Source organism: Dromaius novaehollandiae, chromosome 4, assembly GCF_036370855.1.
Source record: "Dromaius novaehollandiae isolate bDroNov1 chromosome 4, bDroNov1.hap1, whole genome shotgun sequence".
NCBI classification, from domain to species: domain Eukaryota; kingdom Metazoa; phylum Chordata; class Aves; order Casuariiformes; family Dromaiidae; genus Dromaius; species Dromaius novaehollandiae.
In genome coordinates, this window is record NC_088101.1 from 38,466,010 (window position 1) to 38,486,040 (window position 20,031).

The 20,031-nt window shown below is 39.2% G+C and overlaps 1 protein-coding gene across 1 annotated transcript in view; it reads right to left on the reverse strand.

The window, feature by feature from the left end:
• Nucleotides 1–232: 232 nt before the first annotated feature.
• The window catches only part of IQCM (IQ motif containing M), a 173,038-nt gene continuing 153,239 nt past the window's right edge, over nucleotides 233–20,031 (reverse strand). Inside the window, exons 13-16 of the mRNA XM_064511743.1 lie at nucleotides 16,968–17,023; nucleotides 15,421–15,555; nucleotides 7,521–7,658; nucleotides 233–556 (exon numbers count right to left, since the gene is read on the reverse strand). The gene's annotated coding sequence lies outside the window, so the exon portion shown is untranslated. The remainder of the gene's footprint in view (nucleotides 557–7,520; nucleotides 7,659–15,420; nucleotides 15,556–16,967; nucleotides 17,024–20,031) is intronic.

The window sequence follows — 20,031 nt, forward strand, 5'->3', positions numbered from 1 at the left end:
ATCAAAGGTGGCAGCAATCCTGCACGTGAAGCTGACGAGGTGGAGAGCACAGTCCTAGGGGGGCCCAAGTGGAGTTGGAATTTTAAGAGAGTTCACTCTGTTACTATCTTTCAAATAAACAGTACTTGGGAGGGCTGAAGTTATGCACAATGAGTTATTTTACATTCGTAAACCACTTGCTAATTTAAGCCAGACACACGAATACTACATGCATCTTGTCATGAAGTATGCAGCTTGTCCAAATTATCTCTTTATTACCCTTCCTTAGAAGTGTATGTATGCAGTTCAGCCAAGAGAATGCGCTTAGCCAAAAAGAAAGAAAAAACAAACGTATTGAGGGGGAATACTTAAGTCATTTGCTTTGTTCTCGATGGATACATCTCAGTCCAAGACATAGTATCTATCCCAGGCTCCATGCAGCACATATGTCCTCGGGGAAAGAAATCAAGGTGAGTTCAAAGGTGCACATATTCGCCTTCAGTACTGTTATTTATCGATGAGTTTCACTGCATCTCAATCTTTGAAATATCTTTTCTCAAACCAAGTGCAATGACTTCTGCTGGAAAAGAAAAACCGATCACTCTGAGCTGTCACTAATCACCCCTGAAATGAGAGGAATATTTCTGTTCTCTCTTCTACAGTGAATCTTGGCTTTATAATGACAGCCATAGCATGCATTAAATCCACTTCGCAATCCATTTATATGGCTGGAATAATGGCAGTTGCATCTCGCACCCACTTTGCACCTATACGGTTGCATTAACTAACTCATGTCTTTATGCGCTCCCTTCTCAAGCGCTGTCTACAGCAGACTCCTGCACCCTGTGCCACGCTCAGATGTTAACAACAAAACTTGCAGGAGTAGATTGATGGGAAAAGGCACAAAAGTCAAATGGAGGCATATCTAATTTTATCTAGCTGTCATCCTATAGTACATCCCCAGCCTTGTAATAAGGAGAACAGAGGGAAGGCCAAGAATGGATGAGAATAATAAATTGTTTTTTTAACAGCTGGCTTCTGACTTTAAGTTTCACGCGCATCCCTTCCTCAACCCTACGAAAGTGTGCTTACTGAATTCAGTCTGAGAAAATATAAGAAGGTATGGCAATATATTGCTGAAGCAGAACAGTGAAACGAAGCTGTACGCAGGGTCATAGCTAATGGAAAGCCCAACAGGAATTTTCAGTGCCTGCATTTTTTAATGATCTCTTCTTGTTTAGGGGTGCTTTATTACAGTCAATTGCTCCTCCTCATTTAACTTATAGTTTGGCCCTGATAGCTCTATAAACTGCCCTAACAGCCCCCACGAGTACTTGCTGTAGTGAAGGATCTGGCTGTGTTTCCATTATAAACCTAGTTTCAAAGATATTTATAACTCAGCCATTTTAATTTGCATCAGGCTTTGGGGAACTTGGCTCACAGGTCAACGAGTGAAACAATTTTCAGCTTGTGTATTTGAAAAAAATAAAAGATTTTAGCCAAGAGCAGTTTGCAGTACAGAAAATTTGATCATAATTTAGAAGCTTTAGAAACTGTAGCAGCTTTAGAATCTTATGCAGTTATCATATAATGTAACATATATTATTTTTATACAATTCAGACTAATAAGAGACTACTGTATTATGACATGTTAAAGAGTTTTATTATCAGCATCAAATAGCTTGTTTTTGCCAACATCTAAAGAGTAAGTTTAATATAATTTCACCATAAACTTTTGAAAATTTGTAAAACTTTGCATTTACAGATGTTTTACAAAATATGGAACAAGAAAACACTGACAGGAATAGCAGAAAAAATACAGGTATGAGATCATCTCATTGATTAGCTCATCTATTGTAAAGATATCTCAATGCATTTGTACAAGAAGAAATTCTGACATTCCCTCTCTTTGGGTCCTTGAATCTGCCTTGAATATTCAAAGTACCATACTCAGTTTCTAGCATATTTAACAAGGAAATAAAAGAAGCTTGACTCTCCTTTAAGTTTCGGTTTGGCTGACAGTTACCTTTAGAGTTGGAGTGCTGTACTAGCATGGATATATTTACATAAATATATTTGTAACACTCATTTAAAGTTTTGTTTGAGCATTCAGTAATATTTGCTTTCTGGCAAATATTATTTTAACTTACATTTATGGTAATTTTCTCAGATGTTTAACTTGAGAATCTAATAAACGTTTCTATTCTAGATGCCTTCACTGAGATCCTTCTCTTTATTAGTGATTTCTATTGCACATCTGCTTGATGCAAGTATTTCATTTCTGTCATCAATCGTCTCAGCTCTCCTCTAAACCATATCGCTTCTAGTCTAAGTCAATCCAAACGCTCATTTTCACTTGATTACTGGTCTTTCACTCTAGCTCCTTCTCTGTCAGCAAGTTGCGTTACTTCTTCTAGGTCACTGACATAAAAACTGAACAGCTTCATCCTTAATGATTATCCTTGTAGAGGTCCATTAGTTGCATTTCTCTTTCTGAAGTTCGCAATTACCCTCTGTCTTCAGTGTTTAAACCAGTTTTCTGTCCATTCAGATATCTTATCCTTTTCACCATACTTGCTGACCTTGTAGATTAACTTTTCTTTGACTTTGTATTGTCTATAAAGCTGCCTTAAATTCCAATTAAATTGTGATCATGGTTTCCTCTCTTTTTACCCATGCCTGCTTTTCCTTCCCCTTTTATCCTCACGCCTGCTTCACTGACATTTTTTAATACATTCTCTACTGTCTGATTGGAGTTGTTCCCCATTTTATATGAAACCACCTTTACTATTACAGGTGCCCTTTAGATACTGCCCACTCTGTCCCTAGGCCTCCACCCAGCTGTGAAATAAGCATATGTTTAATTTTAGGTATACAGGGGCTCTCTTTGAAGTAAAGGAGCTTATCCTGCTGTTTTAAGCTAAATATATATAAATAAGTATTTGCTATATTCCAAGGCAGTTTGGAAATTATGCCTACCCTCTACAAATATTGTCAGTTGGTTTAATTTTAATGAGATTTTAAAATATAGAATCTTACAGTTTGGCATCAATTGGCATTAAATGAATTATTATCCATAATGGCCAGTTTTCGGTAACTGTATATATTAAACATTTCCCTGAATACTTTAAATCTTTCTTTCAACATACCTTAAATAGTTTTAATGCTGTTAGTGCATGTACATCCACTTTATCTGCTTTATCTATGCTGCATGTGTTCAGATTTCTGTGCGTCAAAGCTTGCAGGTAATGGTTGACACACGGGATGTATGGTTTATACGCAATTGCAACGTCATGCCAAGAGACACTAATTTTGTTTGAGATGGGCAGAGTTTTTTAAATTTCTGTAAAACCCTAGTCCTTCAAACATATATAACTCAGATCATCATTTTTTCCATTGCAGATGGGGTACTTCTGCCTTTAAATCTGAACATATGTGATAGTGCTTGCAGGGCTGAAGCTCAGTTAACCCATCTGAAAATTTAGTATCAAAGTTACTTTTGTTAAAATATAAAGTTTTTCAGCTCCCAGGTAGTTACAGCAAATTTCATTTCCCTTTTGTCTTGAACTGTAACGAAAGATCAGTATTTTGAAGTTCCTGAAAACTAAATTTCTGAGAATATTTTGATATTTTAGTAATGAACAAACTTATAAGAACAGAGTGTCTACTTTCATTAGGGTTAAAACAATTTTCTTTGACCCTCAGTTGGACTTCTATCATTCCTATACAGGAATATAATACGGTCTGACAGTGGCAAAAGTCAAAACATGCACTTCAACCTTATCAAACCCAAAGTACTCAACCTTATCAAAACAAATCTTTCCAAAGCCTCACAGAGTAACCCAGTACTCTGATTTTAACAAATCAGCGTTTTCTGACTAAAAATACTTCTGACTGTTCTAGAAATAAAGGTAATCTGAGGTGTTTTGCATAGTCATTGTGAAGTTTGATTCATAGCTATAGTGCTTTGAGATCCTCCAAGGAAACTCTCTTTATAGATGGAAGCAGATCGGTGTCACTGCAGTGAGGTCCACAGTGCCTTAGTTTCTTTTGTTTTAAATAACTGATTTTTCCCCCATGAAGATTCAGAGTGATTTTATAAATCATAATTTTTTTTGTGCTTTATCTAAAATATGGCTGATCTAAGATTTCATTTAAGAGTTACATGCAGCATTTCACTGGCTATATTAGTGACAAAAAAGACTTAATATCTTCACTCCACATCCAATTCCTCTGTAACTTCCATTTCCAATGAGGATTTAAAATCTCTCTCTCCTTAGTCTCATCCTTCTGAATTATAATTGAGCTTCAAAAGGACGGCAGAACTTGCCTGGTCAAAAAAGCTCTAAAACAATAAAATGCAATTTTCCAGGATTTCTCAGATTTTTCTGCTCTACAGTACCTTCTTCATCATTTCCCCAGCTGTACAAAGGCTTTGGCGAGATAAAGGAGCCAATGCTTTATTTTTTTAAAGCTTGCTAGTCATGGTTTTTTTTCTTTTTCGTCCATGACTGTTCTCCAGGAATATGCCCTCTCTCTCCCACTTCAATAAATAAGACTTCTGTAAGTGAGATCTGTGTCTAATGAATGAGTGAACTGTATTATATTTTGACACCATGGTAAATTGTCTTCAAGGAGATCAAAAAAGACAAGAGAAATGCCTAATGTATGCTTTTGAAGTTGCTGCAAAAAAGGAATGAAAATAGTCATGAAATAATACCATATTGTATCTTCAGTAAATGGCAAGGGGCTTTGAGCTGTGGAAATGAGCCACTGGACCACCCAAGATCAAGCAACACATCTTCCATGTCTTATGTATTCTATCAAGTCCTTAACATGAGGATACATTTACCACACAAAAATTTAGCCACAGGAAAGATTGTTCCTATAGTCATCTATTCTCTTCTGCATGTACATTGGAATAATTACTCATGTACCAAACACTGTAAATTAAAAGAGAATTGTTCAGCTACAATTATCTACAATCTAATAGCTAGTAAAATAAGCAGCAACTAGGTATCTTTAATTAAGAGTTAAATATAGTTAAATATCTGGATCTTTTCAGCATCAAATTAAGCTCAAACAAATGCAAATTCAAGTAAGATAGCATTTTAAAAGTTAAAGGAACAAACAAAAACAGCAATGTTTTGCTTCAAAATCTTAATTAATCAGCTGTTGAGTTACAGCATTCATTGATGTTCTTTGTTACATTCACAACACACAAGTACTGGATGAGAGCGAGTCCATTTAAAAAACAAGTCATTCAGACATAAAATAAAGTTTCAAACTAGCTGAAGGAATAAAATAGAATCTTAGAAGCTGCAAGTTAACCCTGCAGACTCTTCTTTCACACCATGGGCTACAGAAGAATCAAGCCCATGCTCCAAAGTAATAAAAATATTATGTTGCAAACCAAATTCATCAAAAACTCAAACCTATTAAAAATATGGTTTAAATTTTTTTTCAAAAAATTAATAGAAAACAGAAATACAAATAAATGAAATTCTATTAATGGATAAGCAGAAGAGAGGACATACTGACCCTCATCCACATGCCCCTTCTTTGACTGGAGCACATATGGTCAAACCCAAAATCAAAGCTATCATGTGTAAATGATGTAATTTCTTCCCAATTTGAAACACCAGATTTTCAACAAGTGGCCTTCATCTTCAGCAGATATTCCACTCAGAACCCTCCTCCTGTCTATGGGGTCATGATGCCAAACAGCTGATGCTTTTAGGAAGAGTATTGGTGTGAATTTCTGCAGCTGCTTAATTCTCATTTCAGCTTCCTTTTTCCCATGTGCAATGCATAAAATTGCCTACTGGAGGTCTGCACACATTCAGAAAGAATGAGAGCTACAAAGACCTATAAAGCATGAGCATTTTTCATATTTTCTGTGATATCTGCATGAACTAGCCAAACCACCCCTACCCTATTCCCATTCATTGAATCACTTGCTCCTACTCTGTACTGCATGATGTTTACATGGGATCACTCACCAGTTTACTCCTCCTTCTCTCTTTTTTATTCTTGTTTTGGTTGGTTTTCAAGATTTTTCCTATTGCTCTGCCCAGAGGCTGACAGCACCTTGACCATGGGCTTGTGAGTAGAACTGCACTGCAAGAAAGACTAAAGGGAATTTTCCCTGATTTTAATGGCACCAGGAATTCACTCTCTCTACTTGAGGGGGGCACCTGGGCCCCCTGGCTCTGCCAGTGCTGTTTCTCCTATGAAAGCAGGGGTATTACACTCCAGAGCATCCAGAGAAAAGTCCTGTATAAAAATGTCAATGTTATATAAGCCTGAAAACTCCCCAGCTTCCAGCAGCTCTTGTAGGGAATCTGTGTTTCAGCTCACCAAAGTTGATTTCCGATTGTATCAGACCACCTTCTCTTAGAAACGCTGGAGTGAGAACACTGCACAGATAAGCCTGCCCCACATTTCCTCTTTTGGAATAGTCTTCCTGCTTTACTTACACTTTGCTCTATCGCACATACATCTCATTTATATGCTATGTGCTACATGCAGCTGAAATGTGCATTAGTCCAAGTGAGAGAGTAAAAACTGAAATCCTTCAATGTCCTTGCTCCCTTCATTTTTCACTACACTTTCAACAGAATTTTACCTGTCACAGTCTTCAGCATCCAGTTTATACTTCTTTTTTTTTCTTTTTCCTTTACACATTAGGACTACCTCAACAGAAAAATAGATCATACTAAGGGATATCTAATAAGTGCAAGACATATTCCTTCTCTGTGATGAGGGACGTTATTTTACTTACTTGTGGCTTCACTCTTCAAGAATAGTGTTGCAATAATTGAGATTGTTCCTACATCTGAGGGTAATATAGTACACTATTCTTACTTATACTACTTACATTGCCACCAGGTGTAGAACAGTCTCATTTATGTCTGTAGACACACACAAGCTCATGCAGAAATCAGTTATGAATGAATGCAACATTCCATAACAAATCTGATTTTTACCAATGCCAGAATTTTTATCTGAATTAATTTATTTGAATTTATTTGAATCTGAAATTTCAGATGTGTCATCAAAACTATTTCTGGGAAGTCATGGTAAATCAGAGAAGATATTTTGGAAAAGTGACAGATCATATGATAAGATGGTTTTAAATTACCTCTTTCTTTGGGGTTATGTACTAGCCTCTTTAACAGAAGATTAGCCCTGAAACTCAGGTTTATATTCATTTGTTATTTCAAAAACAAAGAGCCCCTGAAGGTCTTAATATTCTGAACAGGGTGGGAAGATTGTATCTAAACTACAGAGGGCATGCACACAAGAACTGCCAAATAAGCCAGCAACAGGGGAAGTCCCCCCAAAAGATCATTACTACTTTACGCCCTCCAGCTTGCCAGAGGTAAAAGGCCTGGAAGAAGAATATGCTGTATTCCTATAGGGAGATACGTGTGGAAACATTACTCCTACATATCACTTCTGCATGCTGTCATATGCCCACTGCTACAGCATGCTGTCATATGCCCACTGCTACAGCTGTGGTTCATTTTGTCCCTCACCTTACAGTTTTTATGCTCCTCCAGGATTCCTTCTTCTGCGTCGCTTGTTCCGCTCCATTGCTCCAAACAGTATGTCGGCGTCTCGGTCGTGACTGCACGGCACAAGGGTTGCTTTAGTCCTTCTCTCTCTTGGCTCAGCTGCACATCAGGTAACCCGGTTAAGTTAGCTGCTCTGCACCAACTCACAAATACTCCTATGGGCTAAACAGTGCCTGGGAAAGAGGGAGGCAGAGGCAGGTCTTTGCCTTCCCCTTTCTACTCCAGACACAAACCCCCAAAATCAGCAGCAAGAGATATATTGTAAGAGACGTTGCACTGGATCTAATTTCCCTCTGTGGTGATCTTTTTCCATCATTTGCAAAGCAACCATTTCCCATCTTCTGACTATACAGAGTCTTAGGAATTTAAGCCTCAAAAAGATCCTAAAAACAATCTAGACTAGTTCTCTCTGTATTAGGCCAGCCCTACCAATTATCTTCTTAAGCTCTTCCTTATAAAACTCCTGGGAAGGCAATTACACCACCACCAGAGTAACCAGCTTGGTCAAGCATTTTACTGCAGTGCCACATAAAAGTTGTTCCCAATATCCACTATCCTATTATGCTAACTTTTCTTTACTGTAAAGTTAACCTGCTTTCTTCTTGACCATCCTTTAATCTGTACTTCTAGTGTATTCTTTATTTTATAAACATTTCAGGGCACTTCCACTCTTCTCTTCCATACTTTTTCTTGCTTGAATCCACATTTAATGATAAAAGAAAAAATAATTATCATTAATAATAATTAATGAGAGGTAGTTTCAAAATGGAGAGAATGAATACAAATTTCTCCTGATTTGGGACTGCACAGCTCTGGGTTTTGGCAAGTATCCATATCTCATAATAACAATGTTCAATGACACAATGACTTTTAAAAATGAGGTTTAAAACTCTGTGTAAGCCAGTAGCCACATTTATCACCAAAAATCCCCAGTATTATAGAAAAGATGGATTATCGTGAGAAGAAGTAATCCCATCAAACTGTCTGCTAATTCTATTAAAATTATGCAAGTGACAAGTACTCTCTTAAACACTGAATTACCCTTTCACAAGTATCCCTATCAGTCAGAGCATGTTGATTTTCTACTAACTTTCAGTGGCTGGAGAATACATTACTCTTTATGTAGGCAAACGTGCTGCTGATTTTTAAAAGGACACAGCAGTTTTCCTTTTATTGCTAGTGTGTCTTTCTCTATCACTTTGCTTAAACTACATGGTTCATTTTTGCCCTCCCCCCATGGCCAATAGCTATGTACACCATACTGGCAGAGCACATAACGCTGCTTATAGTGTCAATAGCAACATCTGAGAAATATTCTGCACTTGATTTTTATCACATGGGCTTTTCTTCTGTGCTGTGTCAATCTTTTACCTTCCATATTCCATTTAATAGCTAGTGCTTTAGTTTAACTTGACCAAATTTTATAACAATCCTGTGGTTGTAATGAATAGAGTAAATAGGCATATCTGAATTCAAAACCATTCAAACACTAATTTTCCCCTTTCATATGATGCAAAGTGACTTAAAATGGGTGAAAATTCTTAGCAGATCCAAAGCAATCAGTTTCCTATTTCACCGCTGCCCATGGAAGGGCAAAGAGCCCTCAGACTGCCAGTGGACCAAACGCCATAATGGCCTAGATCTGAGTGCGACCTTGAAAGGGGTACATGGAAAATATACAATTCAGTAAGTACTTGTGATCAAAAGTTGTAATAAGCCTAGCTTGCATAATTTCAAAATAATTGCAAAAGGTGATTTATCCCCTGCCAACTTTTAAGAGCTTTTATAAAAGTATGTAGTATGTCCCAAAGTCTTAAATTGTGTCCTAAGGCTGCTAGGTTTTACACATTTGCATGACTTTTAAAATCAGTCCTAAAGTTGTTGCTTTTGGTTGTTTATAATGTAGTCCACAGAACTGACGTTGTTCCATTTTTGCTATTCTCTTTGGTACCTACATAATGACGAGAATTGTATTTTTGACCTTTAGTCTAAAGAACATTCAGGCAAGACCGAGAAAGTGCACATTCGGAAATGTTTCCTTCAGAGACGGGAGAGAAAAAAGAGTGAAAGAGTACGTGTGTGAGGGGAGAGAGAGCACACACAGTAAAGCACCTCTTTCAGTCTCAGTCTCCAGGGTCTCTGCATGATATTCAGGGAATCCAAATGTGCAGGTGGTCCCAAACAAACGTGAACACACAGCAGACTTGCAAACGGATCTATAAAGAGAACTAGAAAATCTTGCTACCTGCCAGCGCTAGGAAGTGGAAACAGACAACAATTCTAATCTAACTCTCAACTCAGACATTAAATACATCCATTTTGACCACTGGGAAGGTTGAGCTATTTTCCATCACTGCAATCCTCTCTCCATTACCACCCCCCTCTCTCTATTTTCATATATTTCAGACTTGAAGTGGGAGTGAAAGTACAGGCATCAAAAGTCAGAGGTCTGAAGCAGAAGAGGTCTGCTCTCATCCTTTCATTCTTGTCTCCTTTACTTGGCTCGAGTTGCACACATCTGCTTTTCCAGCTCTTTCTCTGGTGTCTTCTTCAGTGAAGACCCCCTGGCCTGAAATTCCCTTCCTGACCCAATCCATGATGCCTCCACCCCTGTTCTTTAAAGTCTCTTCTCAAAATACTTTTGTCTCATAAAACCTCTAAGCTCCAGTCCTCCCATTGAGTCTGTCAAAGAAACACAGATAAAAAACAAACAACCCCCTGCAGCCCCACTAATAAGAAAATGAGCCGAATACAAGTGCTCAGTCACTCTTTCCTTTTAAACTTTTTTGCCACAGTTTGTCTTGTTTTGCTTATCTAGACTGATTGTTAACTGTCCTTCATCATTTTTCTACCTAGACTGTATGTTTCCAAGAAGGTCTTCCTTTTAATAAATGGGGTCCATAGAAACCTGCTCTTGGCAAGGAGAGGATGAGTATTCAAACATTTTCTAACCATTTACTCAATACCAAAAATGACTGAAAACCTTACAAAGGGTTATCACCACAAGATTCCTATCACAATTATTCAGTTGAGAAATGCAGATAAGCATCTGGGCTTTCAGATACTTCTTGAGACACAGCACTAGATTCATCAGATGCTTGGCGACGCAAAGCAGCCATAAACTGAACTTTTTCTGGACAAGGAAACAGTTTTACAGCTGTTTTGTACTATCAGAATGACTCAAACCATATGGGTGAATCTGGTCCCAAATCTTCTGAGATTCACCAGTCACTGGCCTTCACCTAGACATCTGCAGATTTAATCATCTGCACTCTGATTTCTGCAAATTTAAAACTGCTATATAAGTCTAGAGAGGCTCGTCTGAATCACTTTTTTCTCCTCTCCTTCAGGATAAAATTCACATCCATGCATAAGCAAGGCACAAGGCTGATTCACAAAGGTTGTCCACCCTGCATGCCAGAAGCTTTCGGTGAGACTAAAGCGAGGAACAGGCCTTCTACGGATTATTTGCAAGGTATGAAGTTCACTCCTTGTGTGCCCAGGGCTTGGTTCCCAATATATGCAGAACTTCAGCTGAAGTCCAACCGGGGTCATCATGCGGTGATTTTATTTGAAGAGGGTTTTACTTTATGATTTTCAAGAGCTTTGTGCCTTCTGCACTTGAGGCAGTCTGAGGATTTCTCCACAGTCACAGTTTAAAGGTATATGTGCTGATTTGTTCATTATTAAGACCCTAATGGAATAAGTTCATTTTCATGATCTTGGAATGAAGAGTGAAAGGACTGCTGTTAAGAAATATTTTCTTATCTTATTTTTTAAAGATACAGAACTACTAGCTAACCTATTTCAAAAAGTGAGCTTTAATTCATAGAAAATTATGTTCTAACTCCCCCAGGCCATTTTGGGAGCTTTAAGATTTTTTTTTTTTTTGGGTTGCATTTAAAAGTGTTTTTCTGTGGTGGTGCAACAAAAGCACATAAATCAGAGACCAAAAGTATGAAATCTATTAGGAAAACAGGGAACTGACTTTATGCAAAATGCCATCAGGTTTACAGAGGAAAAATTGCAAGCACTTCTTTAACTATTTCTGTAGCATTTCTCTCCTTACTTCCCTGGAAGTTGTCCTCTGTAGTAATGCACAGTGTATTCAGAAAAAAAAAAGTTTTTTTTTTAAACTAATGGAGACTTTGGGCTATGTGCTAAATTATTTACTTCACTGAGGAGCCAATGTGGCAAATTTTTCGTGTGAAACAGTGGTGAACTCCAAACAGCATTGGTCATGCTGATCTCATTATAAAGATTTAGTTCCCTTGGTTGGAGTTCAGATCTTTGTGCTTGTTACTCAAAAGCCTCCTCATGGCATCGACTCACTAAGGATCAGCTGGGAGATGCTCTCAGGCCTGGTCACTCCCACCAGCACGTGTGCAACCAGAGTCAACTCTAATCACATGAGTCATACGGAGTAAGGTAGGCAGGACATGTTTTCACAGCCTTTTCCTGTCTTCTTTACCAGGAAAGATCAATAATCACACAAGGAGTTTCATTTAAAACACTCATTTTGGACTAAAAGTTTTGGTACTTTTCTCCTACTTCGCTCAGTCCTCTTTTTAAAACAGCCCCAGTCGTCTTCTCACAGACTGCCCTGATTAGACTGCCACATACCAGGGAATATCATGGGGAGGTCTGAAACAATCGCAGTCTCAGTTTGCTGTTGATTTTTGGCCAAACATATTCCAGTCAAATTTTGACATTGCACAGAAGGCCAAGTTTCTTACGTAACTGAGTAACTGGCCTGCCCAGCCTGATAATTGTCACTCTGTCACATCTATCTTTAGAAACTGATGAATTTACATAGCAATTTAAGACACGAATTTTAAGGGAGAGGTTGTTTACCGTTATGGGCCAACTGCTGCAGCCAGTTGACTAGCCAGTCTACAGAGTGTCACTGGCAACCTCACCTCTTTGTAAAGCTGGTTTTCACAGGAATTTATCCAATCCAAAGGTACTAACAACAGAAAAATGAGAGCCGCAAACACCTTGTGCAACTGACCTGCTGATCCACATTCCACAAAGCAAAAAAAGAAAACTGACATTTTATTAAAATACTGTATGCAGAGAAAGACAATAGCTCCCATATGCACTTTTCTCTATTTACTGTTTCTTTTTAATTACCTTTGCATAAAGTATTGTGGTTTTCCCTCCTCTTGGGTTCCATTTCCCTATAAAAGGAATTTTTAAAAATGCACTTGCTAGAAGGTCAGGTATCTTTTATTTATATCTACAGTCTTTGCTCAAGGCAAACTCTTTGTTTTTATTTGGCTTGAAATGGCATTATTGATCACTACATTCAGACAAATGGCCTGCACCTAACTGGTGTATGTGAGTGTGCAAGGATACGTATGTTTAGAGGAAGAGAGAGTTAACTTGTATGCACAGAAGGATGGAGGGAACCCTGGTAAGGTGCCCATATTCACACCACATTCATATGTTTCGGCCTTGCGTATCCCACCAGTTCGTAATGATGTGTTAGTGAGAATTATGAAACTCACTGAGACACCTGCCAGCAAAACAGAGCAATACATAACCCTTCTTCAGCTCTGCATCCCACAAATGTCCTGCACTTTCATTGCATTTCTTATTCTTCCAGCAAAAGGAGAGTGCTAGCCAGTTCTGTCTTCTGGCAGATGGGTAACTTGTTTCCTTTCTTGTGGCTAGGTAGGCCTGTTTTCCTTGTGCAAGAAGAAACTAGAGATTCTGATTAGCTAAAAACATACAGAATGGAAGCCCTCAATAAAGTGCTGCAACTTTCTAGGGCTCAGAAACTTTACAACTTCTGCTCTTCGGGGCAAAACTCGAGCTGTTTAGGCTGCAGCATTGCATTCTGCACATCTCATTGTGTCAGCCTTGCTGGTGGCTCCTGCAACTGCAATACTGAAGTGTATTTGTAACACAAAGGGGACACTGCACGAAGAGGACACTGCAACAGTACCTTTCTCTGGGAGGAACAGACCTGAGAGATAGTGATGTTCCCATGATGTGCTTCTAAAGTTTATCTTAGCATTTCACGACTAGCTTCGGTAAATGGAAATTTAAATATATAATAACTATACAACAGCTTCTGTTATTTGCCTTATTCTGCCATTGTATTTTTTGAAGTGTTTCTATATTTACCATCCTTCCTTCCATGGCTTTTCTACAGCTCAGAGGACAAAGACACTGCTAGGATAAAAGTATTGCATCTCTTTGACAAGCCAATGACATTTATTTACTATCCTGCATTCAAATCCTAGTTACAATAACACCAATGATTCTGTGAACTTTCTTCAAATTTCACTGGTGTAACAAGGATTAGTTGCATAGCTATTTGTTTTACTTGGCCAGCTCCTTGCCTGTTGGGCCCAGAACTTGCCTAATTAGCCCTAGCTTGCAGCAGGAGGAGAACTGGTAGTAAAGCAGACTTTTTGGTGTGTGAAAAACATATTTTTTTCCAAATTTCACTTTAATCAAAATTGAACCAAAACCTAAAAGGCTTCACAGTATCCTATGAACCAGAAATCCCAGGAACATTTTATTTCAGAACCTAAGAAATATAATGCTTCCCAGATTAAGTATGCTCCCCAGAACCTACATCTGCTCAATGAAATTACCATTCTCCTCAGTTTCACTGAGGAGAAGAGTCAGTTCTTCTTTCACAAGAAGAGTCAGTTTTGCTGAACAGTTGCCTGAAACTCCAAGGTTTGTGGCCTACCATTACGGTCAAGGCTTCCTGGGCTCTTCTGCCCCCTCATGCCAAGCAGAGAGGCAGAAAAAGCTAGCTCATCCCCAGCTGATGACCTTGGACTCTCAAGGTCCCCAGCTCAGGAGTGGGCTGGTCCAAAAGTCAAAATACCAAATGAAATCCTGGGATGCATTTGGCAACTGTCTAGTTACAGAAATCTTTCAGGTTCAACACAGCAGCATTTCTCTGTGGAAAATGCTATGAATAAGACTAACTGGGAACAGCATGGGGTTGTCCCACTCCAGGGGAAATTCTGGGAGATACTGTTCAGAAGAAATCCCTGTAAATACATTAGAGAGAGAGCAAATAGTTTCTTCCACATCCGTGCCAGTGAAAAAGACAGGATCATGCCCGGGGCACATACTAAAGGAGTGACTGTCTGCAGAGTGATGATAAGAGACTATTTTCTGGCTCCTATCATATGTCATGATCAGGGCTATAAAAATGATACACAGAGTGCATGGCAAGCTTCCATTGTTGCTGAAGCCAGGCACTACTGTTACGCGTCCCTTTTCTTCCCTGTCCTTTTCGAGGACTGTGGGACTCAGCCACAGCTGTGACAACATCCTTGGCAAAAGCCAGCACTGGGAAGAGCAGGGTTTTGCACAGTAGATGGTGACATGGAGTGTGATGTATTGAACACCCAGTTACTGCCTTGCTGGTACTCATGTGACCACTTTTCTCCCCTGTGGCTATTGTCAGAATGTAAATATTTGCCTTATATTTAGACTATATAGGAAATACCTAGTCCACATTCCATAGGAAAGGATCAATACTCTACAGGGAAAAAAGATGCCCAATCAAAAATATCCCAGAGTGGAGCTGATATAAATATGAGTCTAATGAAGGAAACCCGATTCTTCTGCCTTGTCACTTGCGTTGTTGTTCCTACCCAAGTAACAGTAAGTAAAGGTGAATTGTGATTTATCTGCATTTAACAGTCTCTTTGCAGATGTAAATATTTTCTCAAAGTACAAATACCAGACACAGTGTTCAGACAGAGATTCTCCCATTGACACGATTGTTTCTCTTTTTCTGGTCAGACTGAAGACTGTAATACTAAAAGATCTTCAGGTCATATATTAAGAACAGAATTTAAGTTTTTTTAAAGCAAATCCATACCTGTTCCTGGGGGCTAGGTAAGCGTGCTGTGTGCATAGTGAATCCCTGCTGGTTACGCAGTTTCCAGAATTGTGATGTGTCTTGTGCCAGTCGGGGATGAAGTCTGTGGAGTTTGAGGCCAACAATTCCCTGGAGCTGGGGAAGAGTCAGGGCAAAAGGGAAGTTTAGGATAATGGACAGGAAGGAATAAACAAGAGGAGAAGGGAAAAGACAGGAGTTACGAGGGGGGAAAAGGCAGAAGAGGATTGAGAAAATCTGGGAGGGCAAAGGGGCAAAGGAAGAAGATACTATAAATACCAGAGCACACCTACTCACAGATCTATGAAGAGTTCATAAGTATGTTAATAACTTTTAATAACTATCATCGTTAATTACATTAATTACTATGTTAATAGTAATTATCGTGATAATTATGATGGTAAGATTATTATTAACATAATGCTAAGAACTATGCTAATAAGTCCATTAAAAATACAGATGCTCAAGTGTCCTGAGCTCTGACTTTCCTATGCTGTCCAGGAGATTGTTATTAAACCACTGGTGTGTCTCAGCTTGCCTTCAGGGTCAGCAGGTACCAGTACATCAGCAAGAACAAGACTGTGTTGCAAATCCAGAGCCAACTGCCGAGAAGCTGATTTGTACCATAGGCTGAAAATTCAGAGTGGTGAGTTCTTCATTTTAAGTTTTCCGGATACTTAGGAACAGGCATATAAAGGTAAGATGCTAAAAGACCTTGGCAAAGTGCTTACAGAAGTGCCTGAATGGGTAGGATTGTGGTCCTGGCTGTCTATCTGAAATACCTGAAGGGAGCTTTTTTTTCAAGATGATGTTGAGCATCCTCCTAAAAGAAGGCTGTTCTGCAGGCAGCTCCCTTTGACAGCAGCATAACATGAACTACCTGCAGCTCAGTCCATGGAGGGTGCTAACACTAGCAGGTGAAGCTGGATGCATTTACAAGTATTTCAGGATGTGTCCTCCTGCACATTTGACAAAGATAATCTTGAATAGCTGTTAACACTTGAGTAAAAAGACATCTTTAAATATTCAATATCCTCTACCCTTTAAGGGTAGAGTGCAAGTAATGTCATTTCAAATTTCCTGCAAACTCTCTGTGATCCACTGAAGATCTGCGTTACCATAGGCTAACGGAGACTGGGGCAGGAGAAAGGCACATCCAGCAACATCCCTGCAACCCTCACAAGTGGGTGCCTGGTTTCCTTCCCATGGTAACCATCATGCCAGATGCAAAAGCAGAAAGTGAGGAGGGGAGATGTGCACCTTGACTTTATCGTAGCATGGAACTGGGAAAGCATTCAGGGTCTCATCGTTAGGTTATAGCCAGAGATACCAAAATCCTTCCTATTCTGAGATGGGGGCAAAGGGAAAAGAAGGAGAACAAGACAAGGCTTCAGGCAGAGACATTTCAGAATGCCTTAAAAGATGCAGAAAAATGAAGAGTCCATTTTTTTGCAGATCACGTTAACATTATTTTTAACCTCACTTCTGTTATAATGACCCCTCTGGAAGGGTGAAACATGCGTTCTTACCAGTTCTTTCTATTCGACATAAAACATGCACGCTGTGTTGTTGTTGGCTTTTATACCTGGGAAGTAAAAAGGAGCAGGATGTTAGGGGAGAATATATTCCTAAAGCATTATTTGTTAAAATGCCTACAAAGAATTTCATGGCCTTCACAAACAGATGAAAGTGAAACAGCTCACAGTTTGATCTTCCAACCTTTCCTGGGGTCTCAGTAGGTGATACTGCAAAACCTGGAGCTGTCTGTTTCTGACTGCAAACCACATTACAGTAGATGTGCACTGTAATTTATCTGCTTCCTATCCCACACACACATGACAGGTTGCCCCATAGTCTCAGTGAAAATGCCATGGTTCATGTGTGCTGGGACAGCCCTTGTGAAACCCATCGCCTCTTAATCTTGCTCTGGCAAAAAAGAAATTAACTAAAAAAACAGTCAGCAATGAAAATAGGTAATGAAACTGGTGTGGCTGCAGCAATTAGGGTGGAGACAACATATTGGTAGATCTACTTCTTCTGAAAAAGAAGTAGAATCCTTCCCACCCACTTCAGCCCCCCCAAACCAAACAGAAACCACAAGCACATCAGTGATCAGCCCAGAACAGTTGAGGAAATTGCCAGACATATTCTGCACTCCTATCTTAATGGAGGCAAAACGCTGGGTTGTAATGACTGGGAGTAGCTTTCACACCTACCCCCACACTTCAAGGAAGCATGTTTGGATGATGTTAGCAGGCCCTCGGTGCCTGTAGAGCCTGGACAGAGAGCAGAGCTGGGTGTAGTTCCACGGCTATTTCTGAAGGTCTGGACACCAGTATGTCCTAGACATATAGCAGTTGTCCCAGCAACTGCCTCAAAAATTTTTGGTGATTAATAAAATTTGTCATCTAAAATAAGGCATGCACCTGAGCAACGCCACAGTTTTATGGAAACAAGGATGTCTGTATAGAGAGCTTGGACTGGTACAGTATCCATACTGACGGGGATAGCAAACAACAAAGGAAAAATATATATGCTGATCAGATACAACTTCATGAAGACTGGCCACAGCAGTGCGTTTAAATATCAGCAAACAGAGCTATTTCTCAAAATGTCAGAAACTGAAGATTTCACCTGTCCATCTCAGACAATATTATTAACCTTTGATTTTCTAGAAGTTCAGATAAGATCCCTGGAGATATATTATCAATCTGGAGATTACAAAGTTTTTCCTCATGTGACCATGAGTCAACAATATAATTACGATAGCCAGAAATGTATGCTCAGGAAACCTGTTCCACTAAAAAAGGAGATAGTTATAAGTAGAGATGAAATGATCATAAAATTTCTTGTGTTTTTCAGCCATTAAGTCAGAAGAGGACATAAGACAACTTCAGATGCAAGCTCGTCATCCACTTGTTCTGATTTAAGATGAGGATATTAAAAACAGATCACAATTATCCAAGCAAAATCCATAATGTAGATCAATAGTCTTACTGCTTCAGAAACACTGGATTTGATGAGTGTGAAGTGTAGCTAATAGACAAATTTCATACCAATAAAATCTCCACTTCTCCTGTCTGTATGTGCATATAAGAATTAATTGATAATTAACATGCCAGTTAACCTCTTAGAATTCAGCAAAAATCAGCATTCTTTGATACTGACATCATGTCTCTCTCTTTCCAGAAGACAGGAAAAATCCCAGTAATTGTAGTATCATAGTGCTGGTCAGGCTTTAAAAGGGAAGGGCAAAGTGATTTCTTTCTGCCTATAAACTCTAGTTTCCAGTTGTGTGATTTGTCAGAATTATTAGCGGCTATCTCTTCTCATGATAGATAGAGCCCCACTAAAACCCATGCGGCTAGCTATGTAAGTAAGGATTTGAAGGCTAAGTTCCTAGGTACTTTTCTTAGCTGTTAAATGCAGATTGTTTCCAAGTTGCTGATTTAGGTTAAAGGCATTTGCTAGAAACAGTGATTGAAAATGATATCCTGAAAGAACCTCAAGAGTCAACCCCTCTCTACCAATGTCTGAGGCAGAGGGAGAGTCCACTGGGAGAAGGGAGATCACACAATTCATTTTGTGGCTATTGTTGCTAGAGGTGAAGCAAGCGGCTCAAGAGTATATTTTCACAAATCCTAGCAATCCTCACAACATTACATCCTGGGGCATGCAACCACATTCAGTAAGATTGCCTATCTCCATTTGAACTTAGTCGGTGGGATTTGAGATGGAAAGAATAAACACAGACGGTTACAAAGTCTGGTCTTTGACCCTAGTAGCAGTAGGAGATTTCTGGCTTGGATTCCGTAGGCACCTACTGCTAACCAGTCCTGGTATGTTCTTTAAAACAACAAAAAGTCTTCTGATTTGAATTGGGTGTGTTTATTAAATGCACTGCTTACCCACCTCTCTTTCACAAACACAACAGTCTAGCGCCCTTTGTTACCTTTTCATGGAAGGTACAAAGTTCACGTTCAAACTACATGGTTCCGGTTGCTGATTTTCAAAATACTGCATAATTCTACCCGGAGTTTTTCACAACAGATTTAAAGAATGTCCCTGATTCAAAGAACTTCCAGTATAAATAAGAGACAGGAAAAAAAACGAAGCCAGGCAAAGAATACCTGACTAAGAACAGAAGTACGAGGGATTGCTAACCAAAAAAGACTGTTTGCTGGAGGGGGCAAAAGAGCAGGTAACCAGACGCTGCATCCTTGAACGCATAATGTGCCAGGTGGTCATGAACCCTGGGGTTTTGACTTGGCCACTGCAGAGATAAGGCCAGCTGCAAAGCTTGGATCCCAATCAAATGTTTGCAATCCAAACACTCTGAGAGCTGGGGTTACTTGGCACAGGCCCATGTCTAGTTTATATTAATGTCTATTGCCCCTTGGCCATTTGGAAACTAACTTTCATAATTTGCACCTCAGCAATGCATGTTTGGCTGTCCTGATGGCAGGTTGTGAATTCAAGATTGCAATCTAGCAGTACTCCCTTCAGTATGGAGCTGCCTTGCATGTGGCTTACATACTACTGTAGACAAGGGCTGAATGACGACTTCATGGATCACCGTCAAAAGCATAACCA